This window comes from Urocampus carinirostris, chromosome 13, assembly GCF_059441175.1.
Source record: "Urocampus carinirostris isolate Australia breed hairy pipefish chromosome 13, RoL_Ucar_1.0, whole genome shotgun sequence".
NCBI lineage: Eukaryota > Metazoa > Chordata > Actinopteri > Syngnathiformes > Syngnathidae > Urocampus > Urocampus carinirostris.
This window is the reverse complement of record NC_142361.1, coordinates 7,937,741-7,964,793: the sequence shown is the minus strand read 5'-3', so window position 1 is coordinate 7,964,793 and position 27,053 is coordinate 7,937,741. Positions and strand designations below refer to the sequence as shown.

General features: G+C 39.2%; 1 protein-coding gene across 2 annotated transcripts in view; it reads right to left on the bottom strand.

Moving 5' to 3' along the window:
- Positions 1-22,133, bottom strand: part of LOC148353643 (leucine zipper putative tumor suppressor 2 homolog) — an 82,114-nt gene extending 59,981 nt beyond the window's left edge. The window contains exons 1-2 of one of the 2 annotated variants that reach the window (XM_088351006.1): positions 21,891-22,133; positions 7,985-8,069 (exon numbers count right to left, since the gene is read on the bottom strand). The gene's annotated coding sequence lies outside the window, so the exon portion shown is untranslated. The remainder of the gene's footprint in view (positions 1-7,984; positions 8,070-21,890) is intronic. The other variant, XM_088351008.1, reaches the window with a different exon arrangement.
- Positions 22,134-27,053: the final 4,920 nt, after the last annotated feature.

Below are 27,053 nucleotides of genomic sequence, written 5' to 3'. Positions count from 1 at the left end.
GAAGGTATGCTCGGTTCAAAGGGGTCAGAAGATGTAACAAGTTGGTATTGAAATTGCCTCTGGTTCATTTGTTTCAAAGGATGGTGGACCTTTTAAAAATGTTATACATTTCCATGCAAACTAGTTCAAAGATAATCTCACAAAATAACAATGAACTCTTTCTGCAATAGGTCATAATTAAACATTATTGAAGTAAAGTTATCTGTCAGAAAGCTAACTACATTATAATTGTTTTCATTTTTCCATTATGGTTCAAGTATATCCCAGAGCATGTCTTAAAGACGACATCGAAAAAATTAAAAATCAGTTTTCAAGGCAAATAAGGATTATTTTGTTAATATTAGAGAGCTGCACTATTATGAACTGTTTCCTTAATGTCACTGGCGGCCAATCGTGTTGCTGTTTGTTGATACCTGCACCTTTTAGGAAAATCTGGTTTGTAACTTTGGAAACTTAATAAAAAAGGGTGAGGGCCTTTAGATCTGGACTCAGTCTTGCTCTTTGGGTTTTCCATTCTCACGTGGCCAATTGTAAAGTTGGCTGTTTTGAGATATGTGCTTTTCTCAGAATTCAATGCAATGGAATTAACCTGTTTTCATATTCCTAAATGTAAAAACAATCTCTCTCACACACACATATAGTCACGTTTAAAACATCAGTCTAATTTCATTTTTCAAGTCTATACGTGGCAGCACGGCGGCGCAGTGGTTAGCGCATGTGCGGCACAGTTCAAGTCATGGGAATCTCCTGCGTGGGTTCAAAACCAGTTCCAGACTTCCTGTGTGGAGTTTGTATGTTCTCCCCATGCTTGCGTGGGTTTCCTCCGGGCACTCCAAAAACATGCATTTCAGGTTAATTGGCCGGTCCAAATTGTCCCTAGGTGTGAATGAGCGAGTGACTTGTCTGTCCCCGTGTACCCAGTTCAGGGTGTCCCCTGCCCACTGCCCGATGATTGCTGGGATGGGCTCCAGCACCCCCGCGACACTACTGAGGATAAGCGGTGCAGCTAAAGAGATGAGATGAGATGTCTTTACGTTTTTCCTTTTATTGTGAAGTCGCGATCGTGTGTGTGTTCTTTTTCCTGTTTTCTGTGACGAATAATAAACCACGCCTACGGAGTGGGAGTTTCAGTCCGCCGGGGAGGCAGCCGGGGTTAGGATGGCTATGTTAGCAGGGCTGCAGCTTCCACGAAGTAGATTAAAACCAAAATAGGTGCTTTTATTTGAGTAATTCTGCCAACAGAGAGTTTATATAATATTTAGCTTTAACACCAATGACTCTGCCAAAAAGGGAAATGCTACGCAAAAATGGTTATGCGTAACAATGCGGCTGATGCTGAAATGTGGCACATCCATTGTAAAAATTAATTCTGTTTCAATGATGGACACCTGCAAAGGAGATTGCATAGGATAACAGTTTGTTATTTTGACTAATATTGCGCACTGTTGTACGTTGTTTTGACAACGATGAAAAGTTCACAACACAGCCACAGTCGCCCAATCATGTTGCTGTTCTTTGATTTCCCACACCCTTTTGGGCAAATCTGCTTTTGTATGTGTATCAATGCGGCTGATGCTGTAGTGTGGCACACCCATTGTATAAATTCATTCTGTTTTAATAATGGACACCTGCAAAGGAGATTGCCTAGGATACCAGATTGTTATTCTGGCTAATATTGCACAATTTTGTATGTTGTTTTGACAACTATGAAATGTTCACAACACAGCCACAGTCGCCCAGTCATGTTGCTGTTCTTTGATTCCCACACCCTTTTGGGCAAATCTGCTTTCGTACTATAGGTGATTTAATAAAAAAGGGCTCAGGGGAGGGCTTGTAGAACAGGTAGAAATTTCTTATCCGAAGTTGCTCTCCCCTGTTCACCTTGCAAGTTCAAATCCATATGTCTTCTCTCCTTTTTTCAAGTGTCTGCTAAACTTTAAACATATCAGTTATTATTAGGATGGAATTTCAGTGTTGTTTTAATCCTCATTTCAGCCTTTTTTTTTTCTCGGTGGGTAAATTGGTCCACAGTAACATAAAACACTACTAGTTAACCATTGGGAATAAGTCTGTTGATACAAGAAAGAAAAGCCGACATCACAGGAGGGTGGTCCCTGGTACCAAGGACATCTCCCCCCAAATTAAGCTCCCGAAACCTTACCAATCCCTCTACTCAGACAGGACGCTCCAATAAACTTTGACCCACTTCTGCCGGATGGACGCTAAAGAACCTTTAACACAGCAAGGGTCCCCCTGTCACCGGCTGATATAATGCGACTATCAAAGGCCCACGAGGACAATAAATCTTTTCAAAATCAAATACCAGAGGGAAGCTTGAGGATTCTAGAATAACAAAACAATTACATTGTTTGGCGCAGTTCAGGGAAAATTCAGCCCGTTAACACATACTCGGTGCGTCTCCTACTGAGGACTTGATTTCAGTTTTCTGCTGAAATCACACACAAGACAACCCCCCACCCCCATCTTCTCAAATTTTTTTATCCCTTCCGAGCCTCCTTTTTCCAAGAAATCCCACTCAACAGACGGACAAAATCCTCCATTACTAATTCACTGCAATGATGACAATGACGCAGGGGTCTACAGCGCTTTTTTCATTACACTAGTGTGACGCTGGGATAAAACCAAAGACACTGTCACCATTCAACAACACAGTTATGTTTTTTTGACATTTTCACTATACAAATGTGTAATGGGTGTCAGTATCTGAACTGCTTCAAAGGTTAGCATCGTTTTATTGCGTTACCCCAAAAAAGTGATGAGGTTACATAAATCTTGCTCCTTTATTGACCTTAAATTGATGCACCCCTCTCTCCGCCTGCAAAATCTCCACAATCTATTCAAAAAAACTATCTATCTATCTACCCTGGTCATATCCCTCGAGAATGCTGTTCCTTTAGTAATGCACATTATGCATGTGTCTCCTGACATATTCAGTCTTGCTAGAGCAAATAGACAGAGGATTTCAAAAGCGAGTAAAGAAAATGGAGCCAGACAAACACATGTAAAAATAAAGAAAATTTAAATTTAAAAAGAATAGCAAAAAACACACACACAAATTTTTGGACCATGGCCAACCCAAATGCTCAAACACCCAAACAAGTTAAGCACCTCGGAACCCAAGTTGGTCATGCTTTCGTCCCTCCAGATGAAACTAAAAAAATTAAAAAAAAACTACTATAAGTAATTATATTACTTTTTACAAAGAAATATTTCACACATTTGTAATCAGAATTAATGTGACTTTCATTTAAAATACAATTGTTTGACTTATGTGCAGATTTTCCTGCTCTTTAACATGCTGTGCCTTTAAGAGACAACTTCATGATGAAAATGCTGTTCCTTTAGAAATGCACATTGTGCATGTGTCTCCTGACATATTCAGTCTTGCTAGAGCAAATAGACAGAGGATTTCAAAAGCGAGTAAAGAAAATGGAGCCAGCTATTTGAAATTTGGGGAGACTTAAAAGTACTTTTAACCTATTTATGCATTTCATGTTTTTAAAAATTTGGTGGGCTAGATTAAAAGCCCGACAGGCCGCTCGTGACCCGTGGGATCTGAGTCAGACTTTTATTTTCATACTTATTTAAAACGTAAAAAATGATTTGGGGGTAAAAATATGATGGCTTTTTTTTTCATCTTGATTTTCACATAGTATATACAGGTTTTCTGTAGAACACTTTGTCTTCTCAAATGTTTTTTAACTTGATGGCTGAAGTTGGAAGGATAAATATTGGCATGGGGATGTAATTTATTTCTAAAGGCAGCAAATTTATCTTTTATGAAAAAAAAAAACAGTTAAGAGAGCTTTCCTAATCTTTTTAGGCTAAACTCACACATACAAAGTGATAATAGACAAGGTCTTGACACAATCATGTCATGGCTTATCATTTCGTAAACCTTCTTTCAAAGCAGTAAAATGTTCTGGGACTTTATCCAACGCCTGCTAGTAAGTCACAGGGAAGAGGCTGGAGTCTTGCTCAAGAGGTTGTTGTAGAGCAGATTCCACAGATTGGACAGAATCCTAAGAGTGTCCGACAAATACACACAGCAGCTATTAAAGGTATTCCCAAGTTCTTAAATGTGCAAATTGTAAATAAATAGTACATAGTTTTTGCATGAAATCTAGATGTATTTCATTGTTAATTGTAATTTTTTTCCAAGATAATGCATTTTGCATGTCTTGTCTTTGTCATCCTGAACTGTGACGTCATCAGAGGAACACCAGCCAGTCACCATATTGTTTTTCGCTTGATTAGTCAAAGAGGCTACGAGTGATTTAAGCATAGTTTTGGTTGTTTTTGTGAAGATGTCCTAACTTTATGCTACAGGTGGATGCAGTGATAAAACAACAAAGAACAAGCAGTCAAAAAGGGGCTAACTGGCAAAAATAAAAAAAGCACACAGAGTCCCCAACAGGAGGCTAACCAATGTTTGTAATGTGCAGTTGCACACTTGTTGTGTCTGTTTTGAATAATGTTTAAAATCAATAAAAAAATTGAATCATAATAACCAAAGCCTATCAATAAAAGGCGGCCTCAGCTTCGGCAGAAAAATGCGTGGCTGTCTGACCAAAAAACATGCATTGTGCAGCCAGATTATTCTTGAACCAACAACAAAAACCGACAACAACTAATGCGATAAACAAAAGCTGGCCGGAAATGAAACCAAGGGAAATGGCAAAACCGGCGCAAACTCCAGTCTAGCCGGCTAAACAACACAATGTGGGCAGCCAAGGAGTGGCAACCGGGAGCAAACAAAAAAGGAAAGCCCTCGGTAGTGCCGGCCCTGAAGGGAAACCATTCCAGTCAAGTCAAGTCAAGTCAAATTTATTTATATAGCCCTTAATCACAAAAATGTCTCAAAGGACTGCGCAGGATTACAATGACACAAATACCGGATCTTAAACCAACATGCGGGCAAGGAACAACTCAAAACATCAGCGTGAGGAAAAAGAGAAACCTTGAGAAGGGACCTCACAAGTGATATCCCCCTTTCAGGATGACCAGGGTGAATTACATTTAGCATTAAGTACACAAACACTAGGTAACATGTTGAAAATGTGTCCGGAAAGTGCATCTATAGGATATATCAGCACAACGCTTCTGAAGTGGCTTTGGAGGGCTTGCGCTCATCCCCTCATTGAATATTTTGGACCACATAAGATGTTAAATCACTCATTCTCCCAGTGGGAGGTGGCAAAGTCCCAATTTTTCTAAGCAGAAATGAACAGTATGCAGTCAGTCACTGTACACTACAATTGCTGCCAGTTCTGGAGCTTGCCTCATTTGTTGTGTTAATAAGATTAGCCATTTTTTAAGTTTAGTGTTTCTTCTAAGGCTGCAACAATGAATCTATAACATCAATTCAAATTAATTATTAAAAGCGATGGCAACTAATTACTTCATCGATTCATCGTGTTGCACAATTTATTAGCCACGAAGCACGTTCATCAGTGCAAATAAGTGAATTGGATCATATTGTGAAGTCATAAGGTTGTAGGAGCACTTTAGTCTGGCACAGGGCGCATTGAGACATTTTTTTAAAAAAAGTATCTTTCTTCTTTTTTTTCAAACATTTTTTTGAACATTGCATCATCACAAACACAATTAGCGTGATCCAGTCAAGCACTACAAAATTAACAAGGGAACAGAAAGAGCTGCAGAAATACAGAGGAAAAAATATAAAAATAAATTAATAGAATATATAAAGTAAAAAGAAACATAATAGTGATGTCATGTTTATCTCAACATAAGGGGAAGCCTTTTAAGCATATTGTATCATATCTGCTCATGGGGAATGTTGATCATATTCAAGGTTTAACAAAAAAAAAATGTTTAAAATGGGGGTTTACGATTTTCTTTTTTTGCTACCTATAAAAATGTAATTCATTGGACTTTCTTTGTTTTTGTTTTTTTGTGAGAAGTCTAAATGTAATGTGATCTTTGGATAAGGTGGTAGAAAAATCTTACACATTTGCAGGTGTATAGCATACACTTGTATTCATTTTTATTTATTGTTAAATTATTTGTCAAAAACTTGTTTTTTTTATTATCATTTTAAATGATAGAATATTCTGTTGTGTTGTGCACATTTTTTTCTATCTGTCCAAAACTTTACTATTCAAATATAGGATGACATTAAAAATGTGTTTCACATAAATCTGATTCATCGATTAATCGTAAGGATAATCGACAGATTCCTGAATTATTAAAATAATCATTATATGCAGCCCTAGTTCCTTTAAAGACGCCACAGCTTAACAGCAAACAAGCCAGATGTGTCAACTTTGAGACCACATTTCTCGAGTCCCCCGAGGCATGATATATTTGGCAATCTATTTGCATAATTGTGGGGAGGAATACTACTCGTTCTCTGCCTGATTAAAAACAAATCTGTTTGGGGATAGCTTTAGGACAGCATGGGCTGACTGGATGTTTTGGTGGCGTGAGAACCCGTGATGGAGATAAAAAAACTGAACAGACCCCTTTTAACAGTACCAAAGATGCCACGTGACAAAACTGCCACAGTTCACCATGAATGTTTAACCGACACAGGAAGAGGAAGTGGCGATTAATGGTGGGGTCATGTGACAGATGCATCCTTCGACATCCACAAACTTTAGCTGAGAGGATTAAGAAAAAAAAATAACAATAGGGAGGAAAAAAGTTCGCCCTGCCTAATTAGCTTTTCTTTTAATGGAAAGAAGCCTCCATGTAAATAACTGAAGTCACGTTAAAAAAAAATGGTGTCATTGGATTTTCAGCAATCCTTGACAACGATTGGGTACACATTTTATCCATTCAAATTGTCCCTAGGTGTGTGTGAGCGAATGAGTTGTCTGTGTGCTCTGCGACTGGCTGGCGACCAGTTCAGTGTATGCCCGAAGATTGCTCCAGCACCCGCGCAACCCTACTGAGGATAAGTGATGCAGATAATGGTTGGATGGAAAACCACAATACTGAGTATTTAACTAAACTAGCTTATTGTCCAGACAATAAACCCCCAATTTGGCCTGATATTCTAAAGTATAGTTTAGTATTTAGTCGCTAGTATCACTCAATGTTTTGGACTGCCAAATTTCACCACCCTGCTATTTTGCTATTTATCCCACTTAGGTCTGAAATTTTCATCGTAGGTGCTTGTCCACTGTGAGAGAGATAAACAAAAAAGAAAAATTCAGAAATCACATAGCATGATTTTTTTTAACGATTTATTTGTGTGATATAGCTGAAAATAAGTGTTTGAACACCTGAAAAAATGAATGTTAATATTTGGTACAGTAGCCTTTGTTTGCTATTACAGAGGTCAAACGTTTCCTGTAGTCTTTTAGCAGGTTTGCACACACTGCAGGAGGGATCTTGGCCAACTCCTCCACACAGATCATCTCTCGATCAGTCAGGTTTCTGGGCTGATGCTGAGAAACACTGAGTTTGAGCTCCCTTCAAAGATTTTCGATTGGGTTCAGGTCTGGAGACTGGCTGGGCCGTGTTAGAACCTTGATATGCTTCTTATGGAGCCACTCCTTGGCTTTCCTAGCTGTGTACTTCGGGTCGTTCTCGTGTTGGAAGACCCAGCCACGAACCATCTTCAATGCTCTGACAGAGGGAAGGAGGTTATTCCCCCAAATCTCACAATACACGACGCTAGTCATCCTCTCTTTAATGCAGTGCACTTATCCTGTCCCATGTGCAGGAAAACACCCCCACAGCACCCCATCTTTCACAGTAGGGATAGTGTTCTTCGAATTGTTCTCTTTATACTTCTTCTCCAAACACGCTTAGTGGAATTAGGACCAAAAAGTTATTTTGGCCTCATCTGACCACAAAGCCTTCTCCCATGACTCCTTTGTATAATCTAAATGGTCATATGCAAACTTAAGACAGGCCTTGACATGTGCTGGTTTAAGCAGGGGAATCTTTCGTGCCATGCATGATTTCAAACCATGACGTCGTAGTGTATTACCTGCAGTATCCTTGGAATTGGTGGTGCCAGCTCTTTTCAGGTCATCAACCAACTCCTGTCATGTAGTTCCGGGCTGATTCCTGACCTTTTTTATAAATAAATAAACAGTTACTGTATTTTCTGCACTATAAAGCGCACCTAAAAGCGCACCTAAAAGCCTTTATTTTTTTCAAAAACTGACCATGCGCCTTATAATACAGTGCGCCTTATATATGGATCAATATTAAGTTGCAAAGTCTTGCAACTAAGGCAAGCAGCCGCCGACTAGATTTTCCCCCGAAGGCGAAGTCGTCCGCGGTGTATGCTGGGATACATATGCCGGCGTTTCATTTCCCAGCCAATGTGTCAATCATCATTTGAATTGATCACTATTGGCTAAAGTTATTCGGAGGTAAAGGAGGCGGATCCTTTTTATCATTTACAGGCTCGCATAGGCTAAAGTGGCAAAACAAAGCCTGCAATTGGCCGAAAAAGATGAATGTAAATAGCAAGTTTGGTTGTCTACGGCATAGATAAAACATGTTTTACTATTCTGTATTTGTAAATATTTTACTCTCCTGGATTTACTACACTCACGGATATAAGAGGACCATGGTTGCACATTATTATTGAACGCAACAACATCGGTGAGCTACTCCGGCTATATATTTTCCCAGTATCTTGTTTCAGAGTGATATCGATGTTTCTGTGATGGGTCTTTTTTTAAATTAAACTCAATTCCAAGTGTTTATTGTCATATGTAAAGTTGCGAGCGAAAAAGAAAATGGAAACTGAGGAATGGTTGGCATTTCTTGAATCCCAATACTTTAACCTTCCGAATGATATTTGGAACGATGCATTTGAGTGACATCCTACAGACAATGTTTCCGTATATGTCTGAGACACGTATTTGCTTCGGAATGTTAAGGGGGTAATAAGTTTGACTGAACTATCTGACTGTTTTGTCGACGTTTCCCATTGTAGCACCTTATAATCCGGTGCGCCTTATGTATGGAAGATATAGGACCAAAAACTATTTTTTGGGGGTGCGCCCTATAGTGCGGAAAATACGGTAATCAAATTGTGTTACGTTTTTCCTCATAAACTCAAAACTAAACGAGTCTTTGATCTTTCATTGTCACGGAATGCAGGGATCAGAATGGAGATTTTCATTTTCAGCTGAAATAGCCAGGGTCCAGGGGCCGCAGGCCCCGGCCAGGTCCAGGGCGGAGCCCGGTGGGGGGCTCAGGGGGGCAAACCCACCCGAAGCCAACGGCATTTATCTTATTTGCTATGTGAAAATTGCACTAGAATGAATTAAATCCAACAAAACAGAAACCATGTATTTTTTCAGTTTTAAGATGTTTAAAACAATTGGGGGATTACAATGTTACAACCATCACCATTGTTGTTGTGTTTTGATGATGAAGATGGACCTTGTATTTAGCTACTAATCAACAATATATATGAAAATATATACATTAATAACCATTCATCATTAATTTGAAAATAGAATGCACAAACTGAACATGCTTAAAGAAAATACATGTCAGTCTGTGACAGTCTTCTCCAGCCATGACCACTTAAATTTATTCTTGATTCCTTTATCAATCTCGGAGACAAAAGCCTCGTCTTCTTTTTTTAGTATCTTCATATTTACTTTTTCAAACACTCATTTCACCGTTTGAAAAGACCGGAAGGAGCGCCATGTTTGAGAAAGCCAATGCTCTGAACAAAAGCTCCGCTGATTGGTTATCAGCGAACCTATCGACCAATGGTAGGAGTCGATCTATTTGTTGTGTGTTATAGATCTAATGCGCTGCGCTTCTTTTTGCCGATTTTTCACGCGATCTCTAACTGCTAACTTGGGGTGATGAAACAGTCACGTATCATACCTCACCCCCCCAAAATATTTTCTCATCGAATTTAGACCATTTACGGGAATGACCTTTGGGGTTCAAAAACAGCGGAAATCCGCGAACCGCGGAAAATTCTGATCCCTATGAATGTTTATTCTACTTTCCATTGGATGATCTTCTTTGTGTAAGAAATTCTGGGATGTCAAGGTGGTAATAATATAGGGTAGATTTTTTTTCTAGTTTTATAATGAAAGTGTGTACACAGCAATTTGAGTTGCAATTTTTTTAAGTGTTATACAAACAACATACGATTTGGTAAACCATGTTCCCTGATAACACAGCACCCAGCCACACCAAAGTGTACATGCTGTCTTACCACTATAGTTCACTATACTGTATTTCGAAAATTGCATGTAACGTCACTGCTGGGTAAACAGAAGATATAAGTCTGACAACAGTGTGACAAGCTGTAGGGTCTTTAATTATAACTTACAGTTTGAAATATGTATTTGAGGGCAACAAGTTACAGAATAACTTGAAAAAGACACAAGCTGATCATAAACAGATGCTCAGCCACACCTCAAAGTTGCAACTTGTTTTTTTTTTACTTGAAATTCAGTATAATTACAGATGGCTTTTGAGTCAATCAAACTAGCGCAAAAAAAGACCATTTGGTTAATAAAATTGTCATATGAATTTTTATCTGGCATCTTATTGGTTGGCCTGACAATATTTTCCAGCTCTGCCACGCGGAAAGTCGCTAGTGCAGTCGTACCGAGACAAAAGAAATAAGTGATTTAACATCTTATGGTCCAAAATATTCAATGAGGGGATGAGCGCAAACCCTCCAAAGCCGCTTTGGAATCGTTGTGCTGATAAAAAGTCGATGAAAATCTCAAAAGGTGTGGACGCGGGAATAAATAGAGAACTGCTAGGTCCTGGCATTGTTTTGTCTTTAATTTTGTGCTTGTTAGCATTTAATATTTAATGGACAGTGTTTCAACAAAAACTACTAGTGGTTCCACCTCTAAATGACGATATTGAAAAGTTCCTCAAATGTCAATGAAAACGATCCAGGCTGAATAGTTATTTAGGCCAAACATTAGAAAAACAGGCAGCAAACTTGCTCTTAGATTAACCAAATAGTGTGAAGAGCAATTCTTGTTTTATAGTCTATTGGATTTACAATGTACTTATGAATGTGCCTGTAGTTTTTATTAGTGCTGTAGAGCGTGACTGAATCTGAATGAGAGGCGCTTCAAATATGACCTTAGAATGATTTGTAAAACAGGAAAGCGTACGAGGACAATTTAAGCTTCGAAGTTTGAGTGTGGGAAAAGGTTTTGAACGAGGCAAAGCTCACCCCAGAAAACAGAAAGCTACAATTGATTGCTTGCAATTGTTGTGTTATTGTACTGTATATGTGTGTGTGTGTGTGTGTGTGCATGAAACACAGCCTTTCTCTAAAGTGTTCTGACAGCTGCCCAAGTTGACGTGACGTTTAACTTATGACAGATGAGGGGACGTAGAAGAAAAACTGGAAACATAAAGGTAGCCATCAAATAAACACATGCACAAACTGCCTACAGACAACCAAACTCGCTGTGACAATCAAGTTGCACAGACATATAACACAATGTAAATGAAAAGTGTTTGTCACAAAGTACAGCGCAAATGACACAAGGCCAGTGTGAGGTGGAGTTTCCTGGCATTCACGCTTCATTCTATTACATCAACCGAAAGACATACCTTCAAGAAGCCTCGCAGCCACACTACCGTTCAAAAGTGAGGGGTCGCTTAGAAATGTCCTTGTTCTTGAAAAAAAAAAATACTGTTTTTTTTTTTAATAAAGATAACATAAAACTAATCAGAAATACACCCCATGCATTGTTAAGGTGGTAAATGAGCTTCAAATGTCTGGTTTTGAATGCAATATCTACATAGGTGTACATAGGCAAATTTCCAGCAACCGGCACTCAAGTGTTGTTATAGGAAATTGGGTTCAGCAATTGCGTTGGAGGGCTAAAGGGTGTTTAGAATATTTTATTGAAGTAATGTTAGCACAGAAAAAAAAGCTATAACACTGACCATCCTTTGAGCTAGTCAAATACCTGGAGCATCACATTTGTGGGTGCAAATATATTTTCAGAAGGGACAGAAAAAGAGGTCTATTGTTGTTCTAAGAAATGAAGGCTATTCCATGTATGAAATCTCCAAGAAACTGACTGGTGATCAGCTTTTCTTTGCACTTTTCTGACTTTTTTCGGAGCCCGATTAATTAATTAATTTATTTTCAATGTAACGAGCCACTAAAGCTGCGAGCTGTGGCGTTTGTTTTGGTGGCCATTTGTGCAAGGGTTGTTTGAATGACTAGAAGCTTACACCACCCTATCAATGTCCTGCATACACCTCTAAGAAACTATCTCGCCTTTATTGGTTGGTACCCTTATAAACCTGCTTCTGTGACAATTCCTCTTGGCCAACACTACATCACTTAAATTACAAATTGGAACTAAGAATCCTTGAAAAAAATCCAGTGTTTTGCGGTGACATTACCGCACTACGTCACAATGCAATCTCAATTGTATTTTGGTTAATCATGCAGCCCTAGTGTGGGTATCAAAGAACAGCATCATGATTGTCTGATAATGCGAAGGATGTAAACAGTGTAAAAATAGTCAAAATAACAAACTAGCATCCAATCCTTTGCTGGTGTCCAGTATTAAAAAATGAATCCCTTTTAATCAGTATATTACCAACAATAATTTAATGCAGAAAATTAATTCATAATTTGAATAAGAAAATGTATTTATCTCATCTCATCAGCTGCACCGCTTATCCTCAGTAGGGTCGCGGGGGTGCTGGAGCCCATCCCAGCAATCATCGGGCAGTGGGCAGGGGATATCCTTAACTGGTTACTTAATTATATTTGCATGTAGTTTTTCCTTCTACAGTGAACGTCCAAGCAACTTCATTTTTGAACTTTTTTTTAAAATAAACCTCATTCATGTTGAGCAACTCAGTGTCTCACAACAAAATGTTCATTAACAATATATATGATATAAGGAAACACATGAACAATATAACATGTTAAACTAAATAAATGAACATTTTTGAAACAAAAAATATGTTTTTGTATTTTGTTAGGGAAAATACGACAGTTTGTAAGGGCATGGAGCACACTAAATTTTGGGGACCCATAGATCTCTGTTGGGACCCATAGATTTTTGAGCATGCGAGTCTTCGGGACCCATCACTTTTCAGAGGTAAAATGAACACTGATTGCCATTTACAAATATTGACTTAAAATAAGTGTAAATACGCATTATTGTAGTCTAAACATTTTGCAAAAAGTGGGATTGACATTAGCATTAAATAAACCCTTAAGTAAATGTTCTTAGTTTGATTTAAGTTATTATTCAGAATGATTAAGGGAAGAAAAAAATGAAACAATTTTAATTGCCAATAAAATTCTAACTACTGGTGTATCGGCCAATTAATCTTAAAAAAATATGTAAAATGAATGAAATTACCATGTTTTGCGGACTTTGAGGTTCCCTTTAAAACCCTAAATTGTCCATATTTTTGGAGGAACGCCTTATAATCCGGTGCACCATAGAAAATGGATTTGAACTTTACTAAAATTAAGAACATTTACCTTTGGGACAAATTCTTTGAAGGGTGACTTTTATATTTGTTTTATCTTTTCTGTGTTAATTTGTTTGAAAAATTAAAATTAAATTTAAAAATGCTAAAGATATTGCCGATCAAAAAAATCTAATTTTGGCCTGTTGAATGATGGCTTTGGCAACGGAACCACGAATATGACAAGCAAGGACACAACTTAAAGAGTTCGGACATAAGTTACGACGTGAACACGAAACTGACCGTGACCGTATTGGTCCTCTCGCTCTGCTTCTCCTAATTTAATAAGACCGGTCCCTCGTCTTCGGGCCCTCGCCTCCCTCTCTCCACAGCCTTCCTTCTTTTTAAGCTGCTGCAACCCTGAGCATCACTATCACCTCCAAGCGATGCCCACAAATCCCCCTTTGACTGTATGTCACTTGGGTAACAAGGCCAAGGATGATATAGTGTAAGGGTGGACAAACAATGGTCCATACCACACATAAGGCATTCCAGGCTTCTGAATCCGGACGGACCAATGTTAAAAACATAATCATAATATAAAAAGGTTAAAAAAAGTACTACTAATGTTGATATGGTGCCACTCTTGTCCCCAGTGCCAACAACATTCAAATAGCTGACTTTACATCATAACAAATTAGCAAATATTCATTTTATTTAAGATATTTTGCAAAAAACATGCCTGAAAGACTCGTAATGCATTTTAAGTTTTTAAATGCTCATTATCACATTTGAAGATTGATCAGTCGATACTCGCAAAACATTGTATGCGGGAATCAAACCTGGCAGTGAGAGGGCTGACACTTATCCACTAGACCACTATTGGTACACATGACATATAAAAAGGCACCAGACTTTATCTCATTATCACATTGTTTGTACTCTCAGTGCCAAATGTTAGAGAATGGAGAAAACAGATAGTTATCCTAAAGATATAAAGAACATTCGTTTCTGGCACTGTTAGTTAAAATACAGTCATAATGAGATAAAATATAATTCCTTCTCATATATCGCCTGTTTAACTAGTACTCCCGTGATTAGGTTTCAGCGCTTTTACCACCGCAACCCAGGTTTAATTGCCATTGCATACAATGATTTTTACGATTTTAGTCTGTGACGTTTTTTGACGGATTAATCATTGTGCTAATATAAACCCTAAATGTATAAAATGCACAACAATTATACACAAATAATTACAGTCGCTCTTACTGTAGTTTGATACTAGAGTAATTATAGTCTAGTGCGCCTTACATATGAACAAAAAATAAGACAAAATACTATATTTTAGGAGTGAGCCCTAAAGTACAGTGCGCATTAGAGTGGCAAAAATATGGTAAATGTCTGCATCTTTGATTAAACGGAAAGTTTACAGAGACAACAAAATGTTTAAAATTGTGATATGTCTGTTTGAAGTAACATCGCCTGGTAGGGGTTTGGAGTCACACTTGGGCATCCCCTTGAAGAGGTAACACTATTGGAACGTGATATTTAAGCAAGTGCCACATTATTGTTCAGACTGAAATGAAAAATGTACTTGAGAGTCCTTTTGACCAGCCTCTCAATGTCTGCATTTTTTGAAAGTATTTTGCACAAACATTTTTTCCCACAAGACTGTTCGCATTTTTGACCAATCACATCGAGCGTGCTTTGGTGTAATCAGATGAGTTGAGATGCTCTGTAGAGATTATTTATTATCCAATCAAACCTTGCTAGGCCTCCATCCAACTCCAAAGTAATCCATATATTTAAGTAAGCCAGGGTTTGTAAAAACAAAAGGTGCTCTCCAGAATCTATAGTGACCTTCAACCTTTTCATTAGTGCTTCTTGCTTTCATAAGAACAGAAAACAGCTGGAGGGATCAGCAGTCACCGTCACAATGCGTATGTATGTGGGAACGAGTGGATGTGTGTGGGTGTATCTACTAACAGCTGCACATAGCAAGTTGAGGAGAGAGTATCTTGTTACCACACTGGATGCTTAATTAAAAGCACAACACAAGAAAAAAAATATCTGTAAGGGCTCTAAAACAGAGCGATGAGAAATCACTTAGAAGAAACATCGTACACGCACACACGCAACAATCTGAATCTGTCTAATTCATACATTCCACAGCAAGCCCTAAGTCACGCCCACCATAGTTAAGGTATCCATGGATTACGAGCAGGCGACTCTTTAGCCGCTATTCCTGAAAGCATAGCCGTATCATGTCTTCCAGATTATGCAAACCTATCTCAAATGTCAGTAGAAAAGAGTCACAATTATTATTTGCGGAGTTGTATTCATGGCATCAAGGTGTCCAAAGACGGGGACCTTGTAAGGGTAGATGCAAAATGTTGGCGATTTATGAGGAAGTCATAAGCCCATACCAAGTACATAAAGAAGTAGATTCAGACTTGTGAGAGATAATGGTATATAGATGATCTACATTGAGTGATCTAGTGTATCAAATGTATTAAACGAGTGGTGTAATTTCCATTTGTTCATCGATGGAGACTCGGAACAAATGGAAATTACATCACCAGTTTCATAAATTTGATACACTGGACCACAAATTGCACATCCTATATATCCCATACATTACTATTTTTACTTTACTTAGGAAACACCACTTTCGTTTGTATTTGTTTTTGTCATATGCTAATGAGGGCGCAGAGATATAGTCAAAGAAAGTACACGTAAAGCGGCCACAGTAACTTACAAACATCACGCCAGTAAATGTAGACCACATAGGGTACCATGGATATTTTTCTAATTACTGCAAAAACATACAATAAGTTTATCCAAGAATTTTAAACAAATAAGATATTATTATTCATACACATTTAAACATTAAATACTGGAATCCACTGTGTTTGCCAATCTCTGACTACAAAGGGACTGACGTCATAGTAGATGGCCAAAAGCTCAGGGTACAATATTCGCTCAAGTAACCGACCCTACAGCGTAAACTTCACTGTAATAAAAATAAACCACTTACTATGGAACAAATAACTTCCGGTTCCCATCAATCCTCTACACGTTGAGTGATTGTGAAGCCGGCCGCATGCCTTTATCCATATCAAACATCCAGAACAAACATTCTGTCGGGGGCCGGATTAGTAGATTAAAGAGAAATAAAGAAATAAGAGAAAGAGGGAGGGAAAAGGAGAGAGGGAGAGAGCGTGAGAAACAAAACAGATAAAAAGAGAAGTCGTGAGAGACGGGGAAAGAAAGGGAGCGGAAGAAAGAAATCCAAAGAGAAATAGAAAGACAGAAGGAGAGAAAAGAGAAAAGAAAGTGCAAAGGGTAGGAAGAGAAAAGAGAGAAAAGGAAAAAAACGAAGTCAGAGCAAAACAAGTTAAAAAGACACAGAGAGAGAAAGAGACAAAGAGCAAAAAAGGAAGAGAAAAAGAGAGACACAGAGAGTGAAAGAGACAAAGAGCAAAAAAGGAAGAGAAAAAGAGCGACACAGAGAGTGAAATAGACAAAGACAGAGAGTGGGAGAAAAGGGTTTGAAAAGAGGGAGAGAGAGAGAGAGAGAGAGAGAGAGAGAGAGAGAGAGAGAGAGAGAGAGAGAGAGAGAGAGAGAGAGAGAAAGAAATACAAGTACAGTGTCTTTGTTTGAGGCACCTATCTTTGCCAACATCAAGTTGACATATTTCAACCTGCAGCTCGTTTTTTCTTGCGTTTCTCTTGAGTGTTGTCTCGCGTGCCGGATTCAATCCCTTAGCAGCCTGATTTGGCCCGCGGGCCGCCTGTTTGACACCTCTGCCTTAGACTTACAACATTGGTACCCATTGCCTCCCTGCTCGGCGCTCAGCATTAGGGGTTGGAATCGGGGGGCTTGGTCGCCTAATCACTAAAAATAGGGAAAAATCGCAGCAATAAAATTAAAATAAATTGCTCAATTTTATATTTGCAAAAAGCATGCCATTTTTCAGTATACTTGCTTTCTTTTAGTGATCAACTAAGGAACTGTAACATTTATCTATGTCAATAGGCGGCAGCACATTGCTTATTCCCTTTTACATACTTATTATAGGCTCATAAAGTAGTAAAAAGAAATGTACATAATACATTATTTTGTTTGGTGAAGCTGTTTAAGATTGCGTTGAGAAAATAACAATAATAAAACAAGTAAAGTGAAAACCTTGGACATAATAAAAAATAGTAATAATAATGGGCTGTGAGCCACAGCACGCTGCAATTTGCTTACACTTAGATGCTCCTTGATGTACATATACACAACACAGAATATACATACATAGTATTTTCCTTTCTATTTTTCCATAGTGCAGTGGTTAGCACATTTGCCTTACACGCAAAAGATCGTAGTGTATAAGGGATCCACCCACCCATATACAGTGCATCCGGAAAGTATTCGCAGCGCTTCACTTTTTCCACATTTTGTTATGTTACAACCTCATTCCAAATTGTATTAATTTAATCTCTTATCTCAAAATTCTACACAAAATACTCCATTATGACAATGTGAAAAAGTTTTTTTTTATTACTTTTTTTGAATTTATTAAAAATAGAAAACTAAGAAATCACATTTACATAAGTATTCACAGCCTTTGCTTAATACTTTGTTGATCCACCTTTGGAAGCAAATACAGCCTCAAGTCTTTTTGAATATGATCCCACAAGTTTAGCACACCTATCTTTAGGCAGTTTTGCCCATTCTTCTTTGCAATAAGTCTCAAGCTCAATCAGGTTGGATGGGAGACGTTTGTGCACAGCCATTTTCAGATCTCTCCAGAAATGTTCGATCGGATTCGAGTCTGGACTCTGGCTGGGCCACTCCAGGACATTCATGGAGTGGTTGTGAAGCCAATCTTTTGAGATCTTGGCTGTGTGCTTTGGGTCGTTGTCCTGCTGAAAAATGAACCTTCGCCCCAGCCTGAGGTCAAGAGCGCTCTGGAGCAGGTTTTCATCCAGGATATCTCTATATATTGCTGCATTCATTTTTCCTTCTATCCTGACTAGTCTGCCAGTTCCTGCTGCTGAAAAACATCCCCACAGCATGATGCTGCCTCCACCATGCTTCACTGTAGGGATGGTATTGGCCTGGTGATGAGCGGTGCCTGGTTTCCTCCAAACATGGCGGCTGGCATTCACTCCAAAGAGTTCAATCTTTGTCTCATCAGACCAGAGAATTTTGTTTCTCATGGTCTGAGAGTCATTCAGGTGCTTTATGGCAAATTCCAGACGGGCTTCCATGTTCCTTTTACTAAGGAGTGGCCTTCGTCTGGCCACTCTACCATACAGGCCTAATTGGTGGATTGCTGCAGAGATGGTTGTCCTTCTGGAAGGCTCTCCTCTCTCCACAGAGGAACGCTGGAGCTCTGACAGAGTGACCATCGGGTTCTTGGTCACCTCCCTGACTAAGGCCCTTCTTCCCCGATCGCTCAGTTTAGAAGGCCGACCAGCTCTAGGAAGAGTCCTGGTGGTTCCAAATGTCTTCCATTTACGAATAATGGAGGCCACTGTGATCATTGGGACATTCAAAGCAGCAGACATTTTTCTGTATCCTTCCCCAGATTTGTGCCTCAAGACAATCCTGTCTTGCAGGTCTACAGACAGTTCTTTTGACTTCATGCTTGGTGTTTGTGCTCTGACATGCACACTCAACTGTGGGACCTTATATAGACAGGTGTGTGCCTTTCCAAATCATGTCCAATCAACTGAATTTACTGCAGGTGGACTCCAATTAAGCTGTAGAAAGATCTCAAGGATGATCAGTAAAAAAAAAGATGCACCTGAGCTCAATTTTGAGCTTCATGGCAAAGGCTGTGAATACTTATGTAAATGTGATTTCTTAGTTTTCTATTTTTAATAAATTCAAAAAAAGAAAAAAAAAAAAAACGTTTTCGCATTGCCATAATGGAGTATTTTGTGTAGAATTTTGAGATAAGAGATTAAATTAATACAATTTGGAATGAGGCTGTAACATAACAAAATGTGGAAAAAGTGAAGCGCTGTGAATACTTTCCGGATGCACTGTATATATAGTTTTATTTTTATTTATCAACATTGTACACCCCGCTTGCAAAGAAAATGTAGCTGGCAATTTTTTGTTAATGGCAAAAAGAACATCCATCCATCCATTATCTGCACTGCTTATCCTCAGTAGGGTCGCCGGGGTGCTGGAGCCCATCCCAGCTATCTTCGGGCAGTGGGCAGGGGACACCCCGAACTGGTTTCCAGCCAGTCATAGGAGCAGACAACTTACTCTCTCATTCACACCTAGGGACAATTTTGGACTGGCCAATTAACCTCGCGTGCATGTTTTTGGAATGTGGGAGGAAAAGGGAGAGCCCAGAGGAAACCCACACAAGCCATGGAGAACATGCAAACTCCACACAGGAAGGTTTGATCTTATGACCTCAGAACTGTGCAACACACGCGGTAACCAGTGCGCTGCCGTGCTGCCCAGCAAAAAGAACATTTTAAATCTAAAATCTAGAATCTTTATTTCTTAGTTTATTAAAAAAAGGAAACAAAATAAAGTTGGAGCTAGTCAATAAATATAATTTCCACTGATTGCCACATTTCCACGTGATTTTTACTCATTTTAAATATTGTTATTATTTTAATTTGTGTTTTATTTTGAGACAAACAAGATAAAAACACAGTGTAACAGTTTGAAAATATGTTAAATAATGAATAACCTTTAGTACTAACTGAGCCACAAAGACCACCAATGATAAAAACCTAATACTGGAAGTACATTGTGAATTGCTTTGGAGGTCTTTAGTGACTGATTAAAAGCGCAATACATATGTATCCCATTTACCATTTGTATTGTCAATTTAGGAAACAAGATAATGAAAGCTCAACAAGTAAAACATAAAACCGGAGCCGCGATTTAAAAAAAAATAAAATAAGAGCCCTAGCTCAAAAAAGGTAGAAAAACACTGCCCAATTAAATGCTGTGACGAGCACTAATACTAAGAAGCAGTTTACTATTATATTATTAAGTTATAAGTTACGCTGCCGATAAATTGCACATTTTTGGGCCATTAAAGTGGGTAAGCAAGTGTTCTCATGTCACTTAAATTAAAAATCATTAGCATGAAAGTTGCTGTAGTGCAGAATTTGGCAAAAAGCCTGTGTTCTGTGTTTCAGAGTCCTAATAAGTTTTTTGTGTAGACAATCACTTTAAAACATACAGTCAACTCATGGCCTGAGGGCCAGATTTGGCCTGCGACATCATTTTGTGCAGCCCTCGAAAGCCTAAAATGTCCGGGCATCTAAAAAAAAAAATAGTCAAGAGTGTTTGCACTTATTTCACACAATGCTTGCCAACTGTTTTCCCAGCAAAGTGACGGCTGAGCACCACTACACGGCAGTGTCAACGCCAATGAGTATAGGTAAACAATGAATGATTTAGAACAGGGGTGTCAAACATGCGGCCCGGGGGCCAGATCAGGCCCGCTAAGGGATTGAATCCGGCCCGCGAGACAACGCTCAGTGAAGCGCAAGAGAAAAACGAGCTGTAGGTTGAAATATGTCCACTTGATGTTGCCAAAGCCAGGTGCCTCTCACAAAGACGGTGGACTTGTATTTCTCTCTCTCTCTCTCGCTCTTTTTTTCCCTTCCCTTTTTCTCTCTCTCGCTGTCTCTCTCTTTCACTTTCTGTGTGTCTCTTTGTCTCTTTCTTTGTTTCTCTTTGTCTCTTTCTCTCTCTCTTTGTCTTTTTACCTTATTTTGCTCTCTCTTCCATTTTTCCTTCTCTCTCTTGTCTCTCTTTCTCTCTCTCTTGCTTTCTCATTCTCTCCTTCTCCCATTCTCTCTTTCTCTCCTTCTTTTTTCTCTCCTCTCTTTCTATTTCTCTTTGGATATTTTTCTCTCTCTCTCTTTCTTTCCCCCTCACTCATAATTTGTCTTTATCTCTTGATTCTCACGTTTCACGTTCTCTCTCTCTTTTTTCTCTTTTTCTCTCTCTCTCTCCCTTTCTCTCTTTCTTTGTCCCACCCTCTTTTTCTCTCCTTCGCTTTGTCTTATTTCTTTCTCTCTTTCTTTCTCTCTAATCTACTAGTCCGGCCCCCGAAGGAATGTTTGTTCTATCCTGTGGCCCCCGAGGTAAATTGAGTTTGACACCCCTGATTTAGAACGTGTCCTGGATTTAGTTATCTTTATATATTTTGTTTAAAATATATTAAACAATTAGGTCAAACATTTGAAACTGATATTGAAGCTCCCATTTGTTTCAACAAATGTACAAAATGGGCATGTTCACACTACACCACCCCTAAAACAGGGGTAAGGGGCCATTTTGGCTTCTCAGCCCAGAGTTTGGAAACCCCAGCAAAAAATATTGTCATGAACTTATATGTTACATTAAGTTTTTTTTTAATCGTATTCCAGCAAACAGTTAAAGACTTAGTGCTGAAATTAAGCGTTGTTTAAATTAACCTCAAACAGCGACTTACACTCACCTCAAACAAGACGTCTTGACGCTCCGTTAGTTACAACGTCGTGTATTTCCATTTGCCCACCGCACATCTTCTTCCCAGTGTCACTTTCGCGACATCCACATGATCAAATGTGACTCTCCTCGTCTTATTCAGACCGACTTTAGACGAGTTTTGAACGCCGATGTAGGGTTCTCCTCGAGAAGACTAAGCAGGCAGAGTGTAGTCTACTCAGTGGACCAACTCCAAGCTCTTGCAGAGCTCTCTTCCCACGCGCCCCAGGGAAGCGCGTTAGATGAAACGGAAGTCGTCCAGCAAGCAAGTATGATTTCAAAATAAAAGTGATTTTACATTGCGAAATCGAATAGCTAAATTCATACCTGTCAACATGTACGTTTTTGCCGTACAAAGTACGTTAATTATGCATTTTAAGACGAGTACGACGTACAAGGAAATCTGTACGGAAAAACACAAATTTGTCATTTATGAGTACCATCCCGTATACACCGACTATGACGAAACGGCAAATCTATCAAGTCAAACGAGTTCGCTGCGGTACCCTCTATCTCGGTATGTTTTTTTGTTTTGTTTTTTTTGTTGCAAACGAAGCGAGCGGTTTGATGCTACTGTGCGCGTGCATCTGCCGCCTCGGATTTCATGTGGTAATTATGTAGTGAATGGATGTCCATCTCTTTTTAGAGAACCGGCTTTTTTGGCTCAACTCATTAAAGACATTAAAGAGAGCCTGCTCTCAAACGGCTCACTTGCTTTGGTGCATTATATTACGATTCATTATTGTTGTATAAAGAAGTTAAAAAAAAAGGAAGTATAAAAAGAGAAAATGAAAAAAGACAAGTTTGTGGTTATCCCTTTAATCAGTATATTACCAACAATAATTTAATGCAGAAAATGAATTAATAATTTGAACAAGAAATGTATCATTCTACTTAATTATATTTGGATGCATTTTTTCCTTCTACAGTGAACGTCTAAGCTACTTAATTCTTGATCTTTTTTTATAATAAACCTCATTCATGTCGAGCAACTCAGTAGCTCACGACAAAATGTTATTTAACAGTACATATGATATAACGAAACACATGTACAATATAACATGTTAAACTACATAAATAAACACGTTTGGAAAAAAAATATGGAGTATGATTATTTTGGATTTTGTAAGGGAAAATACAACATTTTGTAAGGGCATGGAGCCGTGCCGGTTGACATATATGTAAATTCGAGGTTTAATATTAAGTACGAGCCTGTTCGGAAATTCGGATCGGGTTGGGCCTTAAAAATGGTAACGTCCGTGACTTTTGTTGCTGTGTGTTTACGCATGGTCCCTTTAAGAAAGGACGTGATGTGAAGGAGGGGGGAGGCGACAGATTTCTTCGAAAAAGTAACTGAGTAAGGGACTGAGTTAGCTTTTAGTAAAAGTAACTAGTTAGTAAGAAGAGGTATATATTTCCGTTACTTTTCAAAGAAGTTGTATGTCAAACAATTTCAACTTTTCTGAGCAGTATTTGAGTCATTTGAATAGAGAAGAACAGATAGGTAATTGTGTTATTGATCTTTGTAATATTTATTGCATTTAGCCTGCAACAGATTAATCCTGCACTTGAAGTGAAACAGCATTAAACAGTAAATATTATATGAATATTAGCAGTATCATTATAGAGAATTATAGGAAGACCGACTCTATTTTGTGAACTGGCTTTTTCAGCTTGGCTCCCTTAAGACAGCCCCTTTGGCTACCAAATGGACCTTCAGTTTGTTTAGGTTATATTTTACCATTTATTAGGTATTATTATGAATGGTAAATGGTCTGCATTTCAAGTCAATAAATACCTTTTAAAGCGCTTTACAATGTGCTTCACACTTACCCATTCACACACACACTCACACACCAATAGCGGCCATGCAGCCATGCAAGGCGCCGACCTGCTTATTGGGGGCATTAGGGATTCAGTGTGTTGCCCAAGGACACTTCGACATATAACAAGGAGGAGCCGGGAATCGAACCTGGGATCTCGAGCGCTCTACATCCTGAGCCAATGCCGCCCTGAATGACTTAAAACGGAGGAAACTAAAATATAAATTACACCTAAATGTTAACACTGAAAAACACATGAAACATAAATTTAAATATGTATAAATCTGCAAAGAAAAAGATAAAATACAAAACAATTTTAACCTTTTTTATACTCAACAAATTCATTGGCACAGAATCCTTCAAAAGTGCATCACTAGAGAAAAATAGAGACTCAGAGGGAACTGGCTCTCGATTGGTGGGCTCCCATTTCCAAGAGTCGGCTCATAGAGCCTTTTTGTTCGGCACATTACTAAATACTGTATTGATAATCGTTTTCTAGTACCATAATCGCTATTTTGAATGGTACATGATCCGAAAGCAACTCAGAGGGGGGCAGAAAAACGTTGTTTTTTTTAAAGTAACGCTAGTCTTTAAAATGGCGTCCTAACGATAATGGCGTTGTAACGGCGGAAAAAGTGATTAGTTAGATTCTCCGTTGCTGAAAAAATAACGCCGTGACATAATGACTCACACTCACACTACTCACAATTTTTAATAAGTCCTCAAAAAATATAGTGTGAAAATTCAGGTTCGCTTCTGGCTCGGTCCCTCAAATCAATTTTATTTGTCGGGCTCTGGCTTGTTCAGGCTTCAATACCCACGGGCTGGGTCGGGCTGAGTTTTTTAGACCCAATCATACCTCTAACTTAAATAGACATCGAGGAATATTTAGCGCCTCCCAGTGGTAACAAACCTATTTAAAACAGGGGTCGGTAACATTTGTCAAGCTACTTTTTGTGACCAATTAGTGCAAAAGGCACCCAGTTTGATATACATTCTAAAAATAACAACTTTTCATGTTATTACAATGTTATTACTGTGTTAACACCAAATTAATTCTTGAAAGTAGGGTTCAATACTCGTTCAAACACAAAAAAAATCATGTTTCTAGAAAATCCCAATGATCCAACACTGGTAAGCTATTCTTACAAGAGGTCTGCGGGCATTTCAACTGTCCTCTGGTGCTTGCAAGTACCACATTGGAGACCACTGATTTAAAAGGACATTATGTATGTTTTAGCACAGGGATCTCGGTTAGGCTCTGGGGCCAGATCCAGACCTTCTGTTCTCAGGCGGGCCGGATCAGTGAATGTCAATTTCAATTTTTTTGCTTTCATTTTTTAGTATTATGCTATAATTCTAATCAAATGCAGAATCACATGGTAAAAGATGAATGTTTAATTACAAATCCCAAATGAGAAATGTGATGAAATTCAGCTGTCCACATGAGCAAGGAGGTGCTCCACTTCTCAGTAGAGGTGGGCGATACTGGGAATTTTGCTATCAATCCGATCTAAGTAAATACAATGTAGCATTGATCGCTACGGATCCGATACCGATGTTTTTAGCTTGGAAATGTCATGATCATTGAACATTGAGTTAGTGTATCATGACGATGAACAAAGTACAAAGATTTTAGGCACTATTTTATTAAATCATTACAATGCAAACTTAAGCAAGTGTCAGGACCAGAACAGAGACAGGACCCACTTGCGTTACATTTCTGTCAGACAGGACGAAAGGAAGACTGAGATCACTTGCGCTCGTTTCTTGGTTTTATTGAAAGGAAGGAAATGACAAGGTGGGATTCTTCGATCCGTTGGTTGGCGGATTGACGGAACTTGACAGGCGGGTGAAGGCTTGGCGGGAATGGTCGTGGTGTTCGGGAAAAAGTTCAGGAGTCAGACGGGCAGGGCAGATTTACAGAAACGGGTCGGCAACGGAGATCAATCAGAAGAGAACAGGGAGCAGGCAAAGAGTCAGAGGTACGGGCTTACTGAGCTGAAGGCAACAGGTAGCGTGAGTACAATCCAACAAAGTGTAACTGGAAGCTGGGGATTTAAATATACAGGGTGCGCCAATCAGCTGTCCTGGCTGTTGGCGCCAAATCCTGAACACAGGTGTTCCCGATCCGGGTGATTGTGACAATTTCCTTTTATTTGAAAAGGAAAGGAAAGGGTTGATCCCACCATCCGGTGATCACTGGGTGTGGGAAGCAAGTCGCTCTGAACGAGGAAGTGGGACTTCCGTGGCGAGCGATGGCGTCGGGAACGGAAAAACGGGTCAGTAGCCAAAAAATCGTGGTCGGGAACGAGTCAAAAGCGAGAGTAGACATGGTCAGGATCAAAAAACAGGTCGAAGCCGGAGAACAGACAGGAGCAAAAGCAGGTGGGAGTCAGGGTCGAAAAAGGCTTGCCTGGAGTAAACAGATGGACTGACAACAGGTGACAGAAAAGAGTGGGTTTAAATAGGGACAGGGAGCCAATCAGAGTCCGAGGCAGTTGGCGCCAAAGGAGCGGGCACAGGTGCATCACATCGGTAATCATGACAAGCAAGGTAAAAAAGAAATATAATTATTTCTGTTTCAGAATTGTAAAGCGCGTCCAACCCAAAAAAAGCAGAAATGTGACAAAAATACAAATACAGTATTGTATAACAAGTCAAGTAAAATACCTTTCGTTTCATAATATTTTGAAAATAAAGTGAGTCGTGCAAACAAACACAATCAGATTAAATTTAAATGTTATAAAGTATGTGTAATCCTATGACCCACTAACATTTTTATAGTGTCAGTAAAATAGGACAGACAGTATTGATTCCAAGACAATTGTCACGACCGGTACAAGCAGGGGACTCAAATGCGTAACGTTTCACACAATGCTTTATTAAAGGATCGGGGAAGTCAGGGAGAGGAAAAAGATAGCAATCTGGTGCTCGCTGGGCATGAGGAGCGGGAAGCCCTCACAAACGAAGCGTGGTCGGGGATTGGAACAAGTCGGTTAGCCGGGACAGGAGACGGACCGTGGTCGGAGACCAAAACAAGTCGGGCAGCCGGCATGAGCGTGAAGCCAGGGATCGATACCGGAAACAGAATCAGGATACAGGTAGCCAGGACAGGAAAACACAGCTTGGATCGGGGACCGATACAGGAAACAGAATCAGGATACAGGTAGCTGGGACAGGAGAACTGAGCTTGGATCGATATAGGCAACAGAATCAGGATACGGGTATCCGGGACAGGAGAACGGAGTTTGGATAAGGGATCGATACAGGCAACAGAATCAGGATACTGGTATCTGGGACAGGAAAAC